The 25500-nt window shown below is 39.8% G+C and overlaps 1 protein-coding gene across 2 annotated transcripts in view; it reads right to left on the reverse strand.

Moving 5' to 3' along the window:
* Positions 1–25500, reverse strand: part of YEATS4 (YEATS domain containing 4) — a 142950-nt gene that overhangs the window by 54736 nt on the left and 62714 nt on the right. For both annotated transcript variants that reach the window (XR_002477652.2, XR_002477653.2), the window contains exon 7: positions 4732–4845. The gene's annotated coding sequence lies outside the window, so the exon portion shown is untranslated. The remainder of the gene's footprint in view (positions 1–4731; positions 4846–25500) is intronic.

The raw sequence follows: 25500 nt of genomic DNA on the forward strand, positions 1-25500 counted from the left end.
TCCTATTATAACCCTCATCACACCCGCCATCTTCAGGGAGGGCACTCTGTAGCCCAAGCCTGTGCACTTGAATCTTGACTTGCCTGATTGCACAACTTTGGGCTGCCAACTCTCTCAGTGTTTGACTTTCCCCACGATTAAATGAGGACAATAGTGGCACCTGAGCCCTTGAGATAAAGTTCAGGTTCACTGAGAGAATACCTTTCAAGTGCTTAGAGCCAGCCTGACCTGCAGGGAACCTTCCATCCATGTCAACTCCCATGTTGTTTACAGTAATAGAAGAGAGACTGTGACCAGGCTGATGGCCACAGCACCCCAGCACATGGCATAGCGGCTATGCATATTTGCTAGATAAATGAATTTAGTTGCACAAACATATTAAGTGTACTGCTCCCAACCCTCATTACCTTGTGTCTGGACTCCGAAATGGGCTCCTGTCCCTCAGCCCTGATTCTACCCTTGCTCCTTTCTAAACCAGCCAGAGGGATCTTTTCCTAACTGAAGTCAGATCATGTTGCTCTTTGACTTTCTTGTCTCACTTGGAATAAAAAACAAAGTTCTTGCAATGAATCCCAAACCCCTCCGTGGTTTGGTTCCCCAGTATCCACCACTACCTCATCTGCTGCCTTCCCTTCGCTCACTCTGCTTTGGCCACATTGGCCTCTGGGGTGCTCCCCAAACACACCGGGAATGCTTTTGCTTCAGAGAGTTTGCCCTGGAAGTTTCTTCTGCCTGGATCATTATTTCCAGAGAAAATTGCCTACGCACTCCTTCACCTCCTTCGTGTCTTGCTCGGATGCCACCTTCTCAATAAGGCCTGCATAGAGCACTCCATTTAAAGTTGCAGCCCTGTCCACACTCCCCTTCAGCACTCTCACTCTCTTCCCCTGTTCAAATTTTCTTTTTCCCATATCGTGTAACACCTTCTAACTTAACACTGTAATTAACTAATTTATTATTATGTTTATTGTTTATTTTTTGACTTTCCCTTCTAAAATGTTAGCACTACAATGTAGGGACATTTGTTTATTCACAAGCACTTATAACAGTACCTGGGCCTGGCATGGTGGCTCACGCCTGTAATCCCAGCACTTAGGGAGGCCGAGGCGGGAGGATTGCTTGAGCCCATGAGTTCGAGACTAGCCTGGGCAACACGGTGAAATCCCACCTCTACAAAAACTACAAAAATTAGCCAGGCATGGCGGCACTGGCCTGCAGTCCCAGCTACTCATGAGGCTGAGGTGGGAGGATCACCTGAGACAGAGAAGTCAAGGCTACAGTGAGATGTGAGTGCACTATTGCACTTCAGATTGGGTGACACAGTGAGACCCTGTCACGAAAACAAACAACAAAAAACAGTACTCGGCACACACAGGTGCCTAATACATATTGTTAAATGGTTACTTGTAGATATACACATACATGCATATGCACAGCTACACATAATTTCTTTCTTTCTTTTTTTTTGAGACAGAGTTTCACTCTTGTTGCGTGGGCTGGAGTGCAATGGCATGATCTCAGCTCACCGCAACCTTCGCCTCCTGGGTTCAAGCGATTCTGCTGCCTCAGCCTCTCAAGTAGCTGGGATTACAGGTGCACACCACCACGCCCGGCTAATTTTTTTGTACTTTTAGTAGAGACAGGGTTTCTCTATGTTGATCAGGCTGGTCTTGAACTCCCAACCTCAGGTGATCCACCCGCCTCAGCCTCCCAAAGTGCTGGGATTACAGGCGTGAGCCACCATGCCTGGCCAATAGCTATACATAATTTCTGTTCGTAGTTACTATGGTTTAATAGGGGCAATTCTTCCACGTGAGAAAAGCAGATTTTTCCAGTTGCAGTTTTGACATAATGTCCTCGATAGATTTCATTTAAATAGATTTTTTTCAATGAAAGGGGCATTGCACAAAGTCCCTTCTTTGTGCAGCCTCAACGTTTTCTTTGGTGGTTTGGATGCTCTGCCATCTACGCTGTGACCCTGTGTATGTGGTCTTGATGGAATGTCCCAATTAGTTATGAGATGTGCGCAAGCAGCCCGGGGGAATAGCTTGTCAGTTCAAGTCTCACCAAAGAAGGCTTCTCATTAGCAGTTCTCTTGAAATTCTTCTTGGGCCGTCTGTATCCTCTGGCAACTCAAAATAGCATGCTTGCTTATAGTTTCTTTTGTCAATCTTTTTCCTTATTGATTGCTAAAAATAAATGGTTATTTCTTAAAATTATAATGACAATGGTCATTTTGACTGAATATTTTGATCCTCACTCCAGCAATTATGTGGCACATATAATAATTTTTGCCTGACTTCTGCTACAAATAAACTATGATAAGAATATGTTAACTGTGTAGAATAAGTTACAGGGCAGTAGATCTGGGCTCATTATTAGAAGTTTTAATAAGAAGCTGAGAAGGATATAGAATGAGCTGACTCTCAACATGTAGAATTTCCTAATCATTGGAGATGATTTATATGAAAAGCTCAGAAAAGGCAAATCTATGGAGGCACAAAGAAGGTGAGTGGTTGCCTGGAGCTGAAAGTGGGAGTAGGGAGTGACTGCAAATGGTAAAAAGGCTTCTTTAGAGGTGATGAAAATACTCTAACATCAGATTGTGGTAGTAGTTGCACAACTCTGCAAATTTACTAAAAATCACTGGCTTATATGCTAACATGGGTGAATTTTATGGCATGTGTGTTAGTTTGCTAGGGCCACCATAACAAAGTTTCACAGACTGGGTGGCTTAAACAGGAGAAATGTATTTTCTTGCAGTTCTGAAGGCTGAAAATCAAGGTGTTGGTCTGCAGAGTTGGTTTTGTCTGAAGGCTGGGAGAGAAGGATCTGTTCCAGGCCTGTGTCCTTGGCTTATAGATGGTTGTCTTCTCCCTCTGTCTTTACGTCATATGCCTCCTGTATGTGGCTATGCTCAAATTTCTTCTTTTTGTAAGGATGCCAGTCATATTGGATTAAAGCCCACCTTAATGACCTCATTTTAGTTTAATTACATATAGATATACACATGCATGCTAAAGATGTTTAGATATTATCTCCAAACACTTACATTCTGAGACACTAGGGTTTAGGACTTCAACATATATATTTTGGAGGAAACACAATTCAATCCATAACAGTATATAAGTTATACCTCAGTAAGGCTGTTAAAAATAGCATATATATGTTTTTGTTTTTGTTTTCTGAGACAGAGTCTCACTTCATTGCCCAGGCTGGAGTGCAGTGGCACAATTTTGGCACACTGCAACTCCTCCTCCCAGGTTCAAGCGATTCTCCTGCCTCAGCCTCCCAAGTAGCTGGGACTACAGGTGTGCACCATCATGCCTGGCTAATTTTTGTATTTTTGGTAGAGATGGGGTTTCATCATGTTGGCCAGGCTGGTCTCAAACTCCTGGCCTCAAGAGGTCCATCCACCTCAGCTTCCCAAAATGCTGGGATTATAGGCATGATCCACCATGTCTGGACAAATAGAACTTATATAAATTGAACACTTACTAGGTTCTAAGTCCTGCCAACATGTATCAAAAACTTTAAACACATACATGCACACACACACACATGCACACACACACAGACACACACCTCCTTTATTTCCCAATAATTTCTCATCTACGAATTTATAAGTGTTAACCCCTCCCATTTAGCAAGCAACACTCAATTTATAGGAAGCAAGGCATTTATACCATTACAACCTCTCTCCTGTCATGTCACCCACCCTGAATTCACTCATCTATAAAATGAGAAATTAGTATCAAATCTGAAGAAATATGTTACTAGCACTAGATCAACACTCTCCTTAGTCTCAACTTTCCAAAGGTCACTAGTAAGTTAGAAGGATCTATGAAAACTCCGATGACCTTGTAATGCCCAACAGCATCTCCCAGGCGTAGTCTTCCCAGAAGACTGTAACACCCAAGACTCTCTCCACATTAAGACACCCTTGATAGTTCTCTTCTTCTGATTCACTACACCACCCCAGTGGTTATCATAACAATCTGTAACTCATAATAATCAGTGAGAGCCACTGTTAAGACAAAAAGTAGCCAGGTGCTGTGGCTCATGCCTATAATCCCAGCACTTTGGGAGGCCAAGGTGAGCAGATCACCTGAGGTCGGGAGTTCGAGACCAGCCTGACCAACACAGAGAAACCCGGTCTCTACTAAAAATACAAAACTAGCTGGGCATAGTGGTGCATGCCTGGAATCCCAGCTACTTGGGAGGCTGAGGCAGGAGAATTGCCTGAACCCAGGAGGCGGAGGTTGAGGTGAGCCAAGATCGCGCCATTGCACTCCAGCCTGGGCAACAAGAGCAAAACTCCATCTCAAAAAAAAAAAGACAAAAATTATTTTTACTTAGAATACAGCACTGGGCCACTGGTATCGGAAGCCTCCATCTGCATCATGACATTCCCAGTCCAATGGTTCCCAATATCCCAAAATAGAGTTTTCTGGGCCCTTCACAAGTCCAGTTAGAAAATGACAACAATGCAGGACTCCACAGCAGCTATCCAGAAAATAGGATATGACAAACACTTCCCAGCTTCAGTATATGCTAATCCTGAAAAACCAACAAAAGAATTCTAGATCAAAAATATCCTTCATAATATTTTTCATAAAATACATGCCCATTTTTCATTTACCATGTACCAGGGACTGTGCAAACTATCTTACATACAGTTTCTCATTTGGTCCTCAGAGAAGGAAATGGAAGCTTAGAGAAGTTACTCACCCTGCAGATAGGTCTGTCTGATGATAAAACCTTTGCTCTTAAAGGGAATTCCTAGCTATTCATGATTTGCTTGTGAACGTCCTGAGCCATTCCTGTTCTCAATCATTCTTGCTGCTAGAGAAGAAAAAAGAATGTATAAATGTTAAGAGAAATTAGGCCAGGTATGCTGGCTCATACCTGTAATCCCAGGACTTTGAGAGGGCAAGGTGGGAGGATCACCTGAGGCCAGAAGTTCAAGACCAGCCTCGATAATACAGCAAGACCCTGTCTCTACAAAAAGTACAAAAATTAGCCAGGTGTGGCGGTGCGTGCCTGTAGTCCCAGCTACTTGGGAGGCTAAGGTAACAGGATAATTTGAGCTGGGGAGTTCGAGGCTACAGTGAGTTCTGATCATGTCACTGTATGCCAGCCTGGGTAACAGAGCAAGACCCTGTCTCAATAAAAGAAGAAAAAGAGAAAAGAAAAATTGGAAACCATCTAAATGTCCAATAATAAAATAATAATTATGGTATAATCATAGAATGGAATAATATGCAGTTTTTATTGATAACGTTTTTAATTATTCTAGATAAAGTTCATGACATATAATATTAAGCGAAGAAAAGCAAAAAATAAAACCAGTTACATGGCAGTTCACAGAAAAAGAAATGCAGATGGACAATAAGTCTATAAAAAAAATAATCTAACTCAGAATTTTTAAAAATGCAAAGCAAAACAATAAAATACCCAACCTGGGCAATATGGTGAAACTTATCTCTACAAAAAATTTAAAAATTAGCCTGGCATAGTGGCACGCACCTATGGTTCCAGCTACTCACAAGGCTGACATAGGAGAATCACTTGAAACCAGCGGGTGGAGCCTGCAGTGAAATACTTTTGTGCCACTGCACTCCAGCTTGAGCCACACAGTGAGACTTTGTTTCAAAACAAACAAATACTCAAACAAACAAAATTCACGAGATCTGCAAAGAGTTGAGCAGGGTGTAGAGAAGCAGGTACTCTAATGCACAGTTGTTAAAGTATTATTTGATACAAACTTTTGAGATAAATTTGACAAGATTATCATAAGTTTAAAATGCAGACTCTCTTTGACCTAGCAATTTTACTTCTAGAAATTTATCTTGTAGAAATATATACATATGCAAAGATGGTCATCATACCACTGATTGTAGTAGCAAAATAATTAGAAATAAATGTTTATCAATAGCCAAATGATTAAATAAATCATAGAACATTCATATAGTGGAACATATGCAGGTCTTAAGTGATGTAGAATTTGGTATGTGCTTATTTGCAAAGAGAGCTACATCAGTCAAGATCCAGCCAGGAACACAAAACTCATGTCAGCTAATTCAATAGGTAGAATTTAATACAGTGGTCCTCCCGTATTCACAGTTTTCCTTTCCATTTCAGTTTCAGGTACCTGTGGTCAACTGCAGTCCAAAAATATTCCATGGAAAATTCCAGAAAGTTTCATAAAGTTTTAAAGTGTACACTGTTCTGAGTAGCAGGATGGAATCTCTTGCAGTCCCACTCCATCCTGCCCAGGGCATGAATCATCCCTGCATCCGGCAGATCTGGGCTGTCTGCATTACCCGCCAGTTAGTCACTTAGTAGTCAGCCGTTATCAAATTCGCTGTCACAGTATCACAGTGCTTGTGTTCAGGTAACCCTTATTTTATTTAATAATGGCCCCAAAGCGCAAGAGTAGTGATGCTGGTAATTTGGAGATGCCAAAGAGAAGCCGTAAAGTGCTTCCTTTAAGTGAAAAGGTAAAAGTTTTTGACTTAATAAGGAAAGAAAATAAATTGTATGCGGAGGTTGCTAAAGGTCTTCCTCAGTAAGAATGAATCATCTGTCCATGAAATTGTGAGCAGCATATTGTTATAATGGTTCTACTTTATTATTGTTGTCATTAATCTCTTACTGTGCCTAATTTATAAATTAAACTTTATCATAGACATGTATGTTTGGGAAAAAAACATAGTGCTTACAGAGTAGTTCTATCTGAAGTTTCAGGCATCCACTGGGGGTCTAGGAATGCAGATAAGGGTGAGGACTACTGCATAGGAATCAATTACAAAGGTTTAGAGGCAAACCTTTTTGTATCCAGAAGGTGGTGACCAAGGACATGGGCTGCCCTGCAGGCTTTGACATAGGCAGGTGGTGAGTGAAGCGAGCAGGGCCAAGATTACTCTACCCAAGGCCACATCTTCCTCTCTCTCTGCTTCTTTCTGTGTATCAACTTCATTCTCTCTGTGTACACCAGCTTTCTGCTCTTCTTCATGCACATAGCTGTACCAGCTCTAGTTCAAGAATTAGCAATGGCTGAAGATAATCCCAGGAGACAGTCTGATTAATCTAGGTTGGGTTAAGCACCCACAAGTCCAATCAAAGCAGGGGGAAGGGTCACATAATATAAACATGGCCTTTGTGAGTGGAGGGTTGCAGTTCTCACCAGAGCATCCTAGAATGGAGAGCTCCTATCTACTACTGACAACGTGGGTGTCTTAGTTAATTTTGAACTGCTAAAACAGAATAACACAGACTGGGTAGTTTACAAAGAAAAGGTACGTATTTGGCTTATGGTTCTGGAGGTTGGGAAGCCCAAGGGTATGGTACTGGCATCTGCTTGGCCATCTGGTGAGGGTCTTGTTGTTCCATCATCCCATGGATGAAAGCAGAAAGGCAAGTGAGTGCATGAGACAGAGAGAAAATGAGGGCCAAACTCATCTTTCATCAGTCCACTCCCACAATAACTAACACATCCCTGAGATAACAGCTTTAATCCATTCATGAGGCTCTGCTCCCAAAGATCTCACCCAACACTGTCACAATACAACCAAGTTTCAACAGGAGTTCTGGAGGGGACATTTAAACCATAACAATGAGCAACTGCATTGGTACTAACACCATCTAACAGAGTAGAAAATTCATAAGGAGAAGATTGAACTAGGAGATGATAACTTAAGCTTGGAGCATACTCAATTGAGGTACCAGCCTGCAAAACATCCAAATATATCATTTAGGAGGTAACAGAATGGAGAGTCTAGGGCACAGCATGGGAATTTGGGCTAGAAATCAAGACTTGTGACAATTAGCATAAAACAGTGTTTGAAACCATGGGTAAGTAAGAAGAAAAGAAGATGGTTCAGAATAGAACCTTAGAGAATGAAACACATTTATAGAAAAGCAGAGGAAGAGGAAATGCTGAAAGAGACTGAGAAGAATTGGCCAAAGGACTGTAGGGAAAAAAAAGAAACAAAAAAACATGGTGAAAGAAAGAGAAGAGAAAGGAAGTTTCAAGTAAAAGAAAGTGGTCAATTGTGTAAAACGCTTCTGAGAGGTCATATAAAGCCCTGAAAACTGCTGGTTTGGATGTGGCCCCAAGAAGATGTCTGATGATTTGAGAATCAAAGTGAAGGAAGAAGCCAAATTGCAATGCACTTAGGAAATGAATTCCTCATGATATAATTCCTTTGCCACATTCATGAAACAGGTAGATGACAAGCTTTGTATAACATTAAATAGAAGAAATAAGCCAGTGTGCTTATACATCATGGTTCTTCCGCAAATTCCGCCCCCTCTTTTTTTTCTTTTTTGAGACAGAGTCTTGCTCTGTCACCTAGGCTGGAGTGCAGTGGCACGATTTTGGCTCACTGCAACCTCCACCTCCTGGGTTCAAGGGATTCTGCTCCTTATCCTCCCAAGTAGCTGGGATTACAGACATGCGCTACCATGCCTGGCTAATTTTGGTATTTTTAGTGGGGACGGGGTTTTGCCATGTTGGCCAGACTGGTCTTAAACTCCTGACCTCAGGTGATCTGCCTGCCTAGGCCTCCCAAAGTGCTGAGATTACAGGTGTGAGCAACTGCGCCTGGATGCAAATCCCTTTTTATAGGGTAACTTGGACTAATCTCATCAGTTCAGAACATTTACAAAGGCCAAATCTCAGGTTTTCACTCTGAATTCACAGAGCAAATCACAGAGGTCCCCTTGGGGTTGGTGATTCTTGTATACTCCCAGTCTAGAGAAACATCAGATCAGGGACGAGCCCAGCTACAGTCTTTAGGCTGTATCTGGCCTGCCGCAGGTTTTGTATGGCTTGTGAATAAAGAATATTTTTTACATTTTTTCAATGTTTGATAAAATATCAAATGAAGGGAAATATTTTGTGATACATGAAATTCTGTGGGATTCAAATTTCAGTGTTTTGGGAACACAGCGCTCCAATTTTATTGGAACTCAGCTCTCAGCTATGTCTGACTGCTTTCATGCTCTGATAGCTGAGTTCAGTATCTACAACAGAGACCATGAAATGCTTACTCTCTGGCCCTTTTCAGAAAAAGTTTGTGGATCCCAACTCTATAAGATTGGACAGGGCAGTTCTGGGCCTTTAGGCCATCCTTTGGAGATATAAAAATAGCTTAGTTATGGTCACCAAACCTCAACAAGAAGCATACTGTCTATTTGTCTAATCTCCTAACATTTTAGGTATAGGAACAACCCTAGCATAACTAGGCCACATGAATGGCCCCATTTTAGGCCAAATCTAGGGGTTTTCCCTGATAACATGTAGTGAGCTATGTACTTATTTGTGATGTCTTGGAACACAGCCAGACAAAACCCTGTGCCTGGCATTGGGACAGGCTAGAATACAGAGAGGAAGAACCAGGAGCTGTAACTAGACTCATGCCTTGGTGTGGAACAGTCCCAGGACAGGCCCTGGAAGTTAAGTGGCAGGGAGTAACAAAATGCTGTGGAGCACTTTCTAGATGTGAGGCTTCCCAAGGGCTTTACACACACTTATCAGGATAGACAAGATGAACGCCTTCTCTTTCACCAAGAAGCTTACCATCTGAAGAATGGGAATATAAATCTAGGGTTAAAATCCTAGGTTCACACCTGGACCTGGGAGATCACCCATTTTCACCGTAAAACAGAGGCAAGCAAGATGCTAAGGTAGTTTAGAGGAGGGTGAGCTTACTGGCAGGCAGGCAATTTCAGCCTGGAAGGATGGAAATATTTTAACAAAAGAGGGAGGAGTGTGAGAGACAAGAAAGTTCAGCATACATCTAAGAACAGCATGAAGATCCTACTGGCTGAGATGGAGGGTGCCTATGAACTAATTTTTAACTTACAAATTTAGTTTCAATTTCCAGCTATGCCCAGCAAGAGGTCTTTTAAGGTTCAACTAAACATGGACTCACAATCTAGACCACACTTGGATGCTGCATCGGAAACTCCAAAGGAAGCACAGATTGGTACTGGGGCATGGGAACGTCCTCCTGGGACTCTCTGCAGCAGTCCCCCCGTCTGCGCAGCTTAGGATCCCACAGCAAGATCCTTGTCAAACACCAAAGGTGGAGTTCTCATGCAGAAAGGGAAACAGTTTTACTAGCCCTTTACTCATGCTCCCCAACATCAGCTCCAGTTTCACTGCTTTCCCCAGAATAACTCCTGGTAATGTTTTTCTGAGAATTTAATGAAATTATGTAGCTATAGGTAGACATTTGGTTTATTTCTATTTTTTCACTATTAAAACAAGCAATGAACATCCTCAGGTACACATGAAAGTATTTCCTATCAGTGAAATTACTTGATGAAATGGTAAATTTTCAATTTTTTTTTTAAGATACAGGGTCTCACTATGTTGCCCAGGCTGGAGTGCAGTGTCTGTCTATTCACAGGTATGATCCCACTACTCATCAGCATGGGAGTTTTGACCTGCTTAATTTCTGACCTGGGCTGGCCCACCCCTCTTTAGGTAACCTGGTGATCCCCTGCTCCCAGGAGGTCACCATATTAATGCTAAACTTAGTGTGGACACTAGAGCAGCATAGCGCACTACAGCCCAGAATTCCTAGACTCAAGCGATCCTCCTGCCTCAGCCTCCTGAATAGCAGGGACTACAGGCACGCACCACTGCACTCAGTAAATTTTAAATTCTGACAGGTAATATTAAGTGGCTGTTAATTTTAATGCACACCAACAATGTATGAGTGCCAATTTTCCTTCACTCTCTGTGGCTGAATATTAGACATCTTTAAATTTTGTCTTTACAATGAACAAACAATTGTCTTGTGTTAATTTGCATTTCCTTGATTACTATTAAGTTCATACATCCTTTTTTTTTTATTTTCACGTTTTAAATTAGAGACAGGGGTCTTGCTATGTTGCCTAGGCTGTTCTCAAACTCCTGGACTCATGTGATCTTCATGCCTTGGCCTCCCAAAGTGCTGGGATTACAGGCATGAGCCACCATGCCTGGCCATATACCTTTCCAAATGTTTATTAAATCACCATTTGTATTTTTTTTTGTGTGTGAATTACTTGGTCATATTTTTTCCCTATTTTTCTATTGAATTTACTTTTTTCACTAATTTGTAGGAGATAAATGTATATATATATATATGGCATACATATTAATGTATTGTTTATATACACACAATAAATATTTTTATTTTATTGAGTATTATTAGGTATGTAATGGAAACTATTAGAAACTTTCCATCAGTACAGCTTGGTGGCTAAGTGAATATTAGGCCTTTGGAGTTAGACTTGTATCTCAGCTCTATGACTTCCTAGTATGTGACCTTGGGCAAAGCACTTAATCTCCCTGAACCCATTTTGCTAAGTGGGGATAATAAGATGTACTCATTGGTTTGTCTTTAGTTGAGTATGGGACACATAAAGTAATCAGTAAATGGTAATACTCAGCATTAATTTTTAAACTGAGATGTAATTCACATACCATAAAGTGTACAAGTCAGTAGTTTTTTAGTATATTCACAAGGTTGTGCAACCATAACCATTATCTAATTCAAGAACTTTCCCATCAACCCCACCTAAAAAAATTCTGTCCCCAGTTACTCCCCATCCTCCCTACCCCACCCATCTCCTGGCAACCACTAATCACTTTCTCTCTCTATGGATTTACCTATTCTGGAAGTTTCATATAAGTGGGGTCATACAATAGGTGGCCTTTGTATCTGGCATCTTTCATTTGGCATGTTTATAAGTTTCATTCTGCATGTTTAAGCACATTATTCATTTTTACTGCTGAGTAATAATCCATTGTATTGATACACCACATTTGACTTATTAATTCATCAGTTGATGGACATTGGGATTGTTTCTGATTTTGGCTATGCTAAATTTTGGCTGTGCTGCCGTAAATATTCATGTACAGGTTTTCGTGTGGACATGTTTTCCATTCTCCTGGGTATATATCTACCAGAATTTTGAGGTCATATGGTAACTCTATGTTTAACATTTTTAGGAACTCTGAAACTTTTTCTACAGCAGCGGCATCTTTTTACATTTTTACCAGAAATATATGAGAGTTTCAATTTCTCCACATCCTCATCAACACTTGTTATTGTCTGTCTCTTTTATTACAACCATTCTAGCGGGCATGAAGTGTTATCATCATTTTGATTTGCATTTCCAAATGATGTTACGCATCTTTTTATATGCTTATTGGCCATTTGTATATCTTCTTTGGAGAAATATGTATTCGAATTTTTTGTCGAATTTTTAATTGTCTTTTTATTGTTGAGTTGTAAGAGTTCTTTATGTATTCTGGATATGCAACTTTTGTCAGATACATGAATTGCAAATATTTTCTCCCATTCTTTGGGGTTGTTTTTTTTCTCACTTTTTTGAGAACATCCTTTGAAGCACAAAAGTTTTTAGTGATGAAAATCAATTTGTTTCTTTCTTTTTAGACACGATCTTGTTCTGTTGCTCAGGCTGGAGTGCAATGACATGATCCTGACTCACTGCAACCCCCATCTCCTGAGCTCAAGCAATCCTCCCAGCTCAGCCTCCCAAGTAGCTGGGACTACAGGTGCACACCACCATGCCCAGTTAATTTTTGTATTTTTTTTAGTAGAGACAGGATTTTGCCATGTTGCCCAGGCTGGTCTCAAACTCCTGGGCTCAAGCAATCCACCCACTCTGTCTGACAAAGTGCTGGGATTACAGGTGTGAGCCAGTAAGCCACTGCATCCAGTTTATTTATCTATTTTTTATTTGATTGAGTGAACTTTAGGTGGTATATTCCTAAATATTTTATTGTTTTAGATGTTATTATAAATGAAATTGTTTTCTTAATTTTTATTTTCAGATTGCTCATTGCTGGAGTATGGGAATAATTGATTTTTGCATATAACTGTTCGTCCTGCAACCTTGCTGCATCCGTTTATTACCTCTAATAGTTTTGTGTGTGTGTGTGTGTGTGTGTGTGTGTGTGTGTATTCCTTAGGGTTTTCTTTGTACAAGATTATGTCATCTCCAAATAGAGATCATTTTACTTCTTCCTTTCTAATCTAGATGACTTTTATTCCTTTTGCTTGCCAAATTGCTCTTGCTAGAACCTCCCACACAATGTTAAATAGATGTGGAGAGAGTCAACATCCTTATCTTTTTCCTAATCTTATGGGGAAAGGATCCAGTCTTTTACCACTATGTATGATGCTTCCCACTGAGGAAGTTCTCTTATATTACTACTTTGTTGAGTTTTTTTTTTTTAATCATAAAGGGGTATTGGATTCTGTCAAATGCTTTTTCTGCATTTATTGAAATAATCATGTGTATTTTTTGTCCTTTGTTCTATTAGTACGGTGTATATGTTAGTTTGTTAGGGCTACCATAACAAACTACCACATACAGGGTGGTTTAAACAAAAGAAATTTATTTTATCACAATTCTGGACATTATCGGTCTGAGATCAAGTTGTGGGCAGGATTAGTTTCTCCTGAGGCCTCTCTCCTTGGCTTGTAGATGGCTGTCTCCTTCCTGTGTCTTCACATGGTCTTCCTTCTGTGAGTGTCTGTGTTTTAGTCTCCTTTTATAAGGACATCAGTTGTATTATTTCATTTTCATGCTGCTAATAATGACATACCAAGACTGGGTAATTTATAAAGAAAAAGAGGTTTAATGGACTCACAGTATGGCTGGGGAGGCTTCACCATGATGGTGGAAGGTGAAGAATAAGCAAAGGCATGTCTTACATGGCCGCAGGCAAGAGTGAACATGTGCAGGGGAATTGCCCTTTATAAAACCATCAGATCTCATGAAACTTATTCACTATCACAAGAAGAGCACAGGAAAAACCCGAGCCATGATTCAATTACCTCCACTGGCTCCTTCCCACAACAAGTGGGGATTATGGGAGCTACAATTCAAGATGAGATTTGGGTGGAGACACAGCCAAACCATATCACCAGTCATATTGGATTAAGGTCCAACCTAATGATTATAATTACCTCTTTGACACTATATTCAAAAACAGTCACAGTCTGAGGTACTGGGGGTTAGGGTTCACTATGTGAATTGGAAGAGGGACACAATTCAGCTCATAATAATGTATAATACTTATTGATTTGTATATGCTGAACCAACCTTGCATTCCTGAGATAAATCCTGCTTGATAATGGGACTTACTATCCTTTTTATGTTGCTGGATTTGGTTTGAAAGTCTTTTGTCAAGGATTTCAGCAGATGGCCAGCATTATTACCTTCTTTATTCTCACCATTCAACATGCTTTTACATGTGCTGTGTCATTTACTCTTAAACAGAATTCCGTGAGGCAGGCAGTATGTTCACCACAGCAAACTGAGGCTCAGGAAAGTTTATTTTCTCTTAATTATAAACTTGCCATAGTACATAGTATAATTTGGAATTAAAATTACAGATGGGGAGAACATTTAGGGAGATGAAAGAAAGCAGGATTTGGTGAGAACAAAGAGAAACTTTGTATGGATGGAAGTTTACAGAATCAATTTGAATAATATCAGCGATCTCAGTGATGTAAGAACTGAGGTCATCTGCTGATGTGCAGAATAAGAGTAAATAGATTTGTGGTTTCAATTCATGCATGTAATTAAACCAAGCAGGAGTGACAATTCTCATTAATTTCGAGAACATTATTTAACCAGATTAACTGGTGGGAGAATAAGCCAAAATTTTAATAATAGGGATTTGACTGTATCAGTAACAGTAAACCTCAGCTTACAGATTCCTTCTTTCTTGGAAACTTTGTTTCTCAGTTGATTTTCAGTTTGCACACTCTTCTCTAAGCTTTAGGAGAGCTGCACCATGACTGTTTAGTCAGGAAATGCTGAATTAAAATTCTACCTCTGGCCCCAACAGATTGAGTGACTTTGAAAGACATTTAATTTCTTCATGACTTTACTTCCTTATCAAATGAGGGAACTAAGTTAGATGATTAACTCTCAGCTTTATGACTCTATTCATTTAGTGAATTAATAAGCAGACTATTCAGTCGATTGGAAATTATCAGACAGCAACCATGAGGAATTTACTAAGGGTAGAGTAAGGACTTACTAAAGAGTAATGAAGCCTTGTTGAGGGTAGAACAGTTAACGCAGGATAGCCAGTGAAAGTGAGAGTAAACAGACTAGGCTGGAGATCAGGGAGGGCCACCTAGAGGTGGGGATTGACAAGGGGCATATTACATAAGCCTACTGAAATCTGGGTTGTCAATTGGTTCAAATTTATCTTAAGTAAAAATAACTAAAAATAATTAAAAAGTCAGATCAGAGAGTACAGGCTGGGGCAGGAGATAGATGAAACCCATGCCTTTAACTGCCTATTTTTACATTAGGATCATGATGTTATTTATCCCAGTTCACTGGACAATGCACTGAAGAGCAAGGACCTTACCTATGAGTGCCTCCAGCAGAGTTACTGAAGGAGTCCTGGCCCTGGTCCCTTACATCATTTACAGGTCATCTTTAATTTCTTTGAACTGTCACATGACACTTCATCAAGGAGGCTATGTAAGATAATTAAGACATCTGTTTTTCCTTTCCATTTAATTTTAAAACTGTTTTTATTCTCTTTCACTCAAATGAAATGCATTCTTATTTTTTTTAAAAGCTAAATATTTAGACACATAATGAAGATAGTGACAGTCTCTATAATTCTTCCTAAATTTGGTGATGATTCTGCCAAGTTACTTTTCTTTGCTTACTATTACTTACACAAATTGAATCATAAACACTGTTTTTCAAACTGCCTTCCCTTCACCCCAACAAACCAGCATAGATCTGCTTTATTCATTTTGACAATCACAGAGGATTCCATTGTATCATATTATAATATAATTTACACAGCTTCTATTGATAGACATTTGCCTTGCTTCCAATTTTTTTCCTATATTTTTTGTAAACAATGCTGTGGTGAAAATTCTTGTGCATATCTTGCATATTTGGATAAACATTTGTAATTAATATAGTTTTTTTCTTATTTTGTCCTTTTCCCTTCTTCCTTCTGTGAAAACAAATAATACATTCCTAAAACTCTAGTTGCTTTCAATAAAAAAGTAAACAAAAGTGAATTTTTTTTTTTTTTTTTTTTTTTTGAGATGCCGTCTCACACCATTGGCGGGACTGGAGTGCAGTGGCTTGATCTCAGCTCCCTGCACCTCTGCCTCCCAGGTTCAAGCGATTATCCTTGCCTCAGTCTCCCAAGTAGCTGGGATTACAGGTGCCTGCCACCATGCCCAGCTAATTTTTTTTGTATTTTTAGTAAAGACAGGGTTTCACTATGTTGGCCAGGCTGGCCTCGAACTCCTGACCTCATGATCCACCTGCCTCGGCCTCCCAAAGTGCTGCGATTACAGGCGTGAGTCACCATACTCGGCCACAAATGTGAATTTTAAAAGTGAAACTGTTGAGTCAAAGAGTCTTTTAGTAGATATTCCTAAATTATCCTCCAAAAACATTGAACTAATTTACAGTTTACAATTGTATGAGGGTAGCTGTTTCCTCACTCTCTTGCTATCACTGTCTTTTTTTGTTTTGTTTTGCTTTTTTAAATCTAAAATTTTAAAAATAGAGTTAGCAAATAAAAATATAGTATGTTTCATTAAATTTGAATTTCAGATTTTAAAAAAGTAATACTCTATCTCTGGCTAGGCATGGTGGCTCACACCTATAATCCCAGTGCTTTGGGAGGTCAAGGTGGGCCGATTGCTTGAGCCCAGGAGTTCAAGACTAGCCTGGGCAATGATATGGTGAAATTCTAGAAAATATTCAAAAAAAAATTAGCTGGGCATGGTGGTGCCTGCCTATAGTCTGAGGAGTTTGAGTTGGGAGAATCACCTGAGCTAGAAAGGTTAAGGCTGCAGTGAGCTGGGATCGCACCATTGCACTCCAGCCAGGGCAACAGAGTAAGACTCTGTCTCAAACAAGCAAACAAAACTATCTCCATCTTCCAGGTGGACTGTTTCTGGTTTCTCTGTTGGTATCATCAGTGATGTCTTCTCTGTTATCAATTTATCTGTACCATTTATCTCATCCTACATAGATGAGAAATATTTGCTATTTAAATTTGCGTATTTTTAAGATTTAGTGGGATGAAGCATAAAATTGGTTATGTTTATGTCCTCTGTAGGGAACTACCTGTTTAAGTCTTTTGCTCCTTTTGCCAGTGGTTCACTTGTTTTCCTTAATGATTTATAATAATTCTTTTAATTTAAGGAATTAGATACATATATGTCCCAGTTTTCCTTTAGACTATTTTTATTTTTTTGTCTTCACTAGAAGTGGTTGCATTTTTATGTAGTACAACTGGTGCAATTGTGCCACTATGACCATTTCTGAAATTACCTGGATGCCTTGTACAAATGCAAATTCCTGGGCTCCATTCTAGACCTAGCTAATCAAATTTCTTTATTATTGTACTCTGTGCTATTAAGAAGCTCCCTAAGGGATTTTCTTTCTTCTTTCCTATCTCCCTCCTTTATTTTTTTCCTCCCTCTCATACATTCTTCAAAACTTCTATTACATTCAGTGATCAGTACTGAAGAATTTGCTAGAATTGTTTAAAAAAAACATAGAAGTAAACATGCTAACCATGCAATTGGAAGCTACTGTCATCTTGTGCTGATCCAGTAAGATCAAGATAAGATTGACTTATTCTTCATCAGTTGACTTCAGGGAGAAAAAATGATTTTCTCTGACATTATTAAAAACCCTTATTATGAAAATTCTCAAGAGTACGCAAAAGTACAGAAAATAATATAATAAATTCCCATGTACCTATTACCAAGCTTCAACAATCAGCAACAAACAGCCAATCTTGTTTCATCTGTACTTCCTATTCCCCCTACCATCCCCTTTCCCCAGATTTAGCAACTCCCAAGAAATTCCTAAACTCATTCAAATTTGAAATCTAAAGCTTTATGATTTCTGGGTTTTGCATTGTACTTTCCAACTCCAAGAAAATAATATATTTACTCTTCTTTTTGGTTTTGTTTTGTTTTTCTTTATCAATTATTGGCAGGGGCTGGATTGGGGGGAAGCAATATAATCATTTTTTTTTTCCCTAGTTGGTAACTGTATGATCTCATTTTCTTTCTTTCTTTTTTCCAAGAGACAAGTTCTTGATCTGTCACCAGTCTGCAATACAGTGGCCCACTCATAGCTCACTGCAGCCTCAAACTCTTTGGCTCAAGCAATCCTCTTGCCTCAGCCTCCTGAGCAGCTAGGACAACAGGTGCATGCCACCACACCTGGCCAATTTTTCTGTTTTTTTTTGTTTGTATGTTTGTTTTGGTAGAGACCAGGTCTCACTATGTAACCTAGGCTGGTTTCAAACTCCTGGCCTCAAGAGATCCTCAACCCCACAAAGTGTTGGGACTACAGGTGTGAGCCACCATGCCCAGTCATTTTCTTTGGTTTCAATCTCAAGAGCTTGAAATCTATTATTATTAAAAACAAAACAAAACAAAACGGAAGACATTAGGGGTAGTGCTAAGGAACAGGTACCTGAAATGTTTTCTAAAAGAGATTTCAAATATCTATGCTTTAGTATCCAGTCCAACAGAATTAACACTAGAATTTTCTTACATGTTATTAATGGCTAACAAGATTTTTATCTATAGTGTTTTGCATTTATGCTACCTGATGTTCATATTTCATATACTATTAAATTAATTTTCCTAATGATGAATGATGCTGAGCATCTCCTCATATGTTTATTGGCCATTTCAATACCTTCCTTGGAGAAATCTCTGTCCAAATGCTTTGGCCATTAAAAAAAATTTATCAATGACGTGAGGCAAAATGGCTAAATAGGAACAGCTCTGATGTGCAGCTCCCAGTGAGACTGACACAGAAGGCGGCGATTTTCAAATTTCCAACTGAGGTACCTGGTTCATCTCATAGGGACTGGTTGGATAGTGGGTGTAGCCCAAGGAGGGCGAGCTGAAGCAGGGTGGGGCGCCGCCTTACCCGGGAAGAGCAAGGGGCCAGGGAACTACCTCTCCTAGCCAAGGGAAGACATTAGGCACTGTTCCCTGCCCTCCAACCCAGACACTGTGCTTTTCCCATGGTCTTCACAACCCACAGATAAGGAGATTCCCTCTGGTACCTACACAACCACCAGGGCCCTGGGTTTCCAGCACAAAACTGGGTGGCCATTTGGACAGAAACTGAGTTAGCTGCAGCAGTTTTTTTTTTTCATACCCCTGTGGTGCCTGGAACACCAGCAAGACAGAACTGTTCACTTGAAGCCAGGATGCCAAGTGGTCTGACTTGGTGGGTCCCACCTCCACGGAGACCAACAAGCTAAGATCCACTGGCTTGAAATTCTTACAGCCAGCACAGCAGTCTAAGCTTGACCTGGGACATTGGAGCTCGATGCAGGGAGGGGCATCCACCATTGCTGAGGCTCAAGTAGGTAGTTTCAACCTCACAGTGCAAGCAAAAAAGGCAGGAAGTTCGAACTGGGCAGAGCCCAACACAGCTCAGCAGCTGCAGGCAAACTGTCTCACTAGATGTCTTTGCTGGGCAGGGCATCTCTGAAAAAAGGCAGCAGCCCATCAGGGACTTATAAATAAAGCCCCCACCTTCCTGGGACACAGCACCTGGGAAAAGCAGCGACTGTGGGTACAGCTTCAGCAGACCTAAACATCCCTGCCTAGCAGCTCCTAAGAGAGCAGCACACCTCCCAACACAGCGTTCAAGCTCTGATAGGCTCTTATAAATAACATCACTATTGTAGAACCTAAGGTTGGTCATTTGAGATGTTTTTCAGAGTTTTGCATTCTGGTCATCAGTTGATCCTACCTGGATTCATGACTCATGACTCAACTGGTCCTGTGGCCCCCACCCAGAGGCAGACTCAGCTCAGGAGGACAGTTTTCCACACCCCTATGATTTCATTCCCAACTAATCAGCAGTGCCCATTACCTAGCCCCTGGCCCACCAAAGTATCTTTAAAAACCCTAGTCCCTGAGTTCTCAGAAAGATTGATTTGAGTGATAACTCCAGTCTTTCTGCTTGGCTGCCTTGTCCTTTCTTTATTGCAATTAAAAAACAAAAAAAAAGATGAGGGAGCCAGGCATGGTGTCTCATGCCTCTCATTTTGGGAGGCTGAGCTGGGAGGATGACTTGAAGCCAAGAGTTTGAGACTATCCTGTGCAACAAAGTGAGGCCCCATATTTACAAAAAATAAATTAGCTGGGTGTCGTGGCATGTGTCTGTAGTCCCAGCTACTTGGAGAGCTGAGATGGGAGGATCACTTGAGCCCAGAAGTTCAAGGTTTCAGTTAGCTATGATTATACCACTGCACTCCAGCCTGGGCAACAGAGCAAGAACATTTCTCTAAAAAGAAAAAAAAAGGTAAGCACGTTCTGATAGTATAATTAAAAATCAGAGAGTGGGCAAAAGTAGAAATAGATTTACTCTCACAGTGACATAGTGCTGATGAGGAGCAATAGGATAATGGCGCATGATTTTAGAGTCACTGCTGTGTATTTTTATATTCTTCTATGGTGTGCTTTTTGACTATTTAAATAGCAGTTTTTAGTTCTTTCTTCGTGCCATAAAAAATTCTAGGATTCAGAAATTTATCATACATATATCACACAAATATGTATACAAATCCTTTCTAAATCTCTCAAAGGAATGCTAAAGTATTTACAGTTGCACTGTATTTATCCAAAATAAAAGAACTACTCTGTTTGGTTTTTGATAGACAACTTGCATAACAGACAGAAAAAACAGCCACAATTTCTAGAGAAAAGCTTATTAAAAAGACATACAGCTCTAAAAAACAAAGTCTATTAATACAAAAATAAAGGAACTATTTTTAAAAGATGCACAGTCCAGACTACAGAGTCCTTGTTTTAAACAGAGAGTGCTTGAGCTGAGATATATTCTTTAAATCTCTGAGTCTTACTGTTTAAACATCACCCTTTGGTAGTTTAGGGAAAGGATACAATCTTGGACCTTAATGAAAACCATCTAGCTTTTCACTAACAATTTTCATATCTCTAGCTATATATACCAATCTTTCCATTCTACAGCATTGCAAAGTCACTTTCTTTTTTATTTTTATCAAAAATGAACAAATCCAGTTTTGCTGGGGGTACAGAACTTAGTTGGGGGAGCTAGTTTGAAGGAGGTAGATTGAGCACTGGGGGAGGTACCAGGAACGCCTGGCTTAAGATAAATATCCAGACCCCCTCAGAAACATGGGAAACAGCAGACAATAGAATCATTGAGCAGAATTAGTACAAGGCATTATATTCTACATGTGAAATTTCAAGAAAATGTATCTTTAAAAAATACAACAAAATAACATAAAATAAGTTTTACCTTATTGGGTGGGTTATTTCTGAGCAACAGGCTTTAAAGTTTGACAAGACTGGGTTTCAATCTTAACCGTCCATGTGTGACCGTGGACAAGTTATTTAAGCTCTCTGGGGCTCGCTTTCCTTATCTGTAAAAAGATATTTAATCCTTACCTTCTAGGGTTGTTATAAGGATTGCATTAGATTCATATGTAAATCACTTAATGCATCATCTGACATTTTTATTCAGTAAGTTTTCATTAAATGCCTGCTATGTATCTGGGACTCTGCTCTATTCTCAAAATACAAGACTGAAGAAGACAGGTAAGTTCTTCCTCTTGCAGATCTTGGAATTCAGTAGGAACACTGTCAACTAAACAGGCTACTTCTTTGTCAGGGTTTGTGATTTTACCCTACTTGCAAGTTAATAAGCTAGCCAGTTAAGGCTTCATAGATGCTGGCAGAAGACATGAGACTCCTGGATCAGAGACAGATGACTTTATTAACCATTGCACAAGTAAGTCACATGGATGTCATGTTCATTGGTTGCTCCTGCTTTCCAAGTCCTGCAGGGGCAATGTGGAGGGGCCAAGTGGATGTTGCAAATGAAGCAGGTTTGCATCACAGCTGAGAAACACTGAGCTTGGAAATTCACTGCTTTTAAAGTAAACAGAAAACAGCCTATTCTTTGTCTTAGAGGAAGATGTTGCCTCACTGCAAGGCTGCTCATGGCAAATTTAACTGTGAAAAATAGCTGTCAGAGTCTTGCATTCTTGGCATACCCAGGAAAAATACACAGGGACACTCAGAGCTCACGATGGACTGCCTCTCCCAACATTCCTCATCTGAAAACAGGGATAATAACAGCATCTAACTTATAAAGATGTTGTGAGAGTTAAATGAGAAAATCTATGCCAAAATTGGAGGAACTGAAGCTTTTAACGAAGTCATTAGGCCAGGTGTGGTGGCTCAAGCCTATAATCCCAACACTTTGAGAGGCCTAAGCAGGCAGATTGCTTGAGGCTAGGAGTTCAAGATGAGCCTGGGCAACATGGTCAGACCCCGTATCTACAAAAATTTAGCCATGAGTGGTGGTACACACCTGTAGTCCCAGCTACTTGGGAGGCTGAGGTGGGAGGATCACTTAAGCCTGATAGGTTAAGGCTGAAGTGAGCTGTGATCGCACCACTGCACTTCAGCCTCGGCAACAGAGCCAGACCCTGTCTCAAAAAAAAAAAAAATGTCAGCAATACTTGTTACAAAAAGTAATAAGTGTAAGCTATTGTTATTGACAGTTGTAACAGTAGAATGAGCAGGATTAGGTGGTGTTTAAATGTTTGCTGAATTGAAGAGTTGGTGTGGGGTTAAAATAAACATAAATAATAGGTGATATTCAGATTTTACCATATGAGGTGCTGTTTTAAACACTATATAAATTTTTATTAATTTGCATGTATTATTTCATTTAATAACCCTATCAGGTAGGTACTTTTATTTTCCCAATTTTATAGACAACATTTTACAGATGAGAAAACTGAGGCTGAGGGGAATTAAGTGATTTGCTCATGTTTAGACAGTCATGGAATTGGGATTTGAACTAAGTATTCATTATATCGACACTCGATAGGAGATGAATCAATCTTTAGTAGGAAAATAAAGAATTTTTTTTTTTTTTGCAAATGCCCTTTCCCCTTACTTTTTCTTAATGCTTCTTGAGGTTCAGATTTTCTTGACATTAGACTGGTAATATCTATTAAGGTTTACACTTGGGTAAGAAGAGTTAGAAGACTATATGACTGCTTTCAATAAGCGTAACTTTCTTCTAAAGTCTAGGCCAATGTGTTCTTGACATTGAAATGCAGTAGTCAAGTAAAATTATCACCTCACAGAGAGATCCAAGATGGCTGATCACTAGCAGCTCGGGCTCCTAGCTCCCAGTGAAAGCGCAGAGAACGAGAGGACACTACACTTTCAGATGAATATTTGTTGCTCACGGACCAGGAGATTCCCAGCAGAGAAGCCCCACGTGTCACCAGGGCGACTTTTGTGGCCAGCGCGGCGGTTTTGCTGGTGCCTTAGCGCGCCAGTTTTTGGTGCAGAGTCCGGAGATTCCCGGGCAGAAAAGCACCATCAATCTTAACACCGCGGTTTTGGCTGGCGCAGTGGACTGCTCAGATTTCGGCGCTGGGAATTAACAAGTTGGACGTCTGCTCAGAGACCTAGTTAGAAAGTCGGTAATTACAAAGACAACAGACGGATAAATATATAATGAAGGGAAGAAATCAGCGTAAAAAGGCAGAGAATACTCAAAATCAGAATGCCTCTTCCTCTACAGGGGATAGCAATTCCTCATCAGTAACGGAACAAGGCTTAATAGATTACGAGTGTGTTCCAATAACAGAAGCAGGCTTCAAAACGTGGGTGATAAGAAACTTCTGTGAATTAAAAGAACTTGTTCTAACCCAATGCAAAGAAACTAAGAACCTTGAAAAAAGGTTTGACGAAATGTTAACGAGAATGGACAATTTAGAGAGGAATATAAGTGAATTGATGGAGCTGAAAAACACAACACGAGAATTTCGCGAAGTATGCACAAGTTTAAACAGTCGAATTGATCAAGTAGAAGAAAGGACATCAGAAGTTGAGAACCAGCTCAGTGAAATGAAACAAGAAGACAAGATTGGAGAAAAAAGGATGAAAAGGAATGAGCAAAGTCTCCAGGAAATATGGGACTATGTGAAAAGACCTAATTTACGTTTGATAGGTGTACCTGAATGTGATGAAGAGAATGAATCCAAGTTGGAAAATACTCTTCAGGATATCATTCAGGAAAACTTTCCCAACCTGGCAAGGCAGGGTAATATTCAACTCCAGGTAATACAGAGAACACCACATAGATATTCTTCAAGAAGACCAACCCCCAGGCACATAATTGCCAGATTTATTAGGGTTGAAATGAAGGAGAAAATACTAAGGGCAGCCAGAGAGAAAGGTCAGGTTACCCATAAAGGGAAACCTATCAGACTTACAGCAGATCTCTCAGCAGAAACCCTACAAGCCAGAAAAGAGTGGGGACCAATATTTAACATCCTTAAAGAAAAGAACTTTCAACCCAGAATTTCATATCCAGCCAAACTAAGCTTTATAATCGAAGGAAAAATTAAATCCTTTGCGGACAAACAAGTACTTAGAGACTTCACCACCACCAGGCCTGCTTTACAAGAGTTTCTGAAAGAAGCACTATACATATAAAGGAACAACCAATATCAGCCTTTCCAAAAATATATCAAAAAGAAAAGAACGTTAACACAACGAAAAATTTACACTAACTAATGGGCAAAACAGCCAGCTAGCATCAAATGCTAGTATTAAAGTTATATATATTCTAATTGGATAAAAAGCCAAAACCCATTGCTATGCTGCATCCAGACCCATCTCACATGCAACGATACACAAAGACTCAAAACAAAGAGAAGGAGGAAGATTTATCAACCAATCAGAGAGTAAAAATAAACAAATAAAAAGCAGGAGATGCAATTCTCTCCTCTGATAAAGTAGACTTTAAAGTAACAAAGAACAAAAGAGGCAAAGAAGGACATTACATAATGGCAAAAGGATCAATGTAACAAGAAGAGCTAACGATTTTATAGATCAACGAGACAGAAAATTAACAAGGACATCCAGGACTTGAACTCAGACCCGGAACAAGTAAACTTAATAAACATTTATAGAACTCTCCACTTCAAATACATAAAACATACATTACCACCTCACACCTATTCCATAAGTGACTACATAATTGGAAGTAAATCACTCCTCAGTAATCGCATAGCATTTCACAGGTTTAAATGAAATATTGGTTGGCTGCTCGTTTGTTATTTTCTTCCCTTATTCCTTCCTGTTTACATCAAGTATAATTATTGGTATAAAAGAGGTTTTCAATACCCATTACTAAACTGCATTCTAGCCTGGGCAAGAAAGCAATACTTTCATTCTCTCTCTCTCTTTCTCTTCCTTTTTCCTCCTCTTCTTTATTCTTTTTCTTTCTTTCTTTCTTAAAAAAAAAAAAGAAAGAAAAAAAGAAATTATCACCTCACCCACTAAGTCCCCAAAATGGGAAACACAGCATTCGGCAACATTTTTCTAAAGGTGGACT

This window comes from Aotus nancymaae, unplaced genomic scaffold, assembly GCF_030222135.1.
Source record: "Aotus nancymaae isolate 86718 unplaced genomic scaffold, 86718_ANA_hifiasm-v0.15.2.pri h1tg000016l, whole genome shotgun sequence".
NCBI lineage: Eukaryota > Metazoa > Chordata > Mammalia > Primates > Aotidae > Aotus > Aotus nancymaae.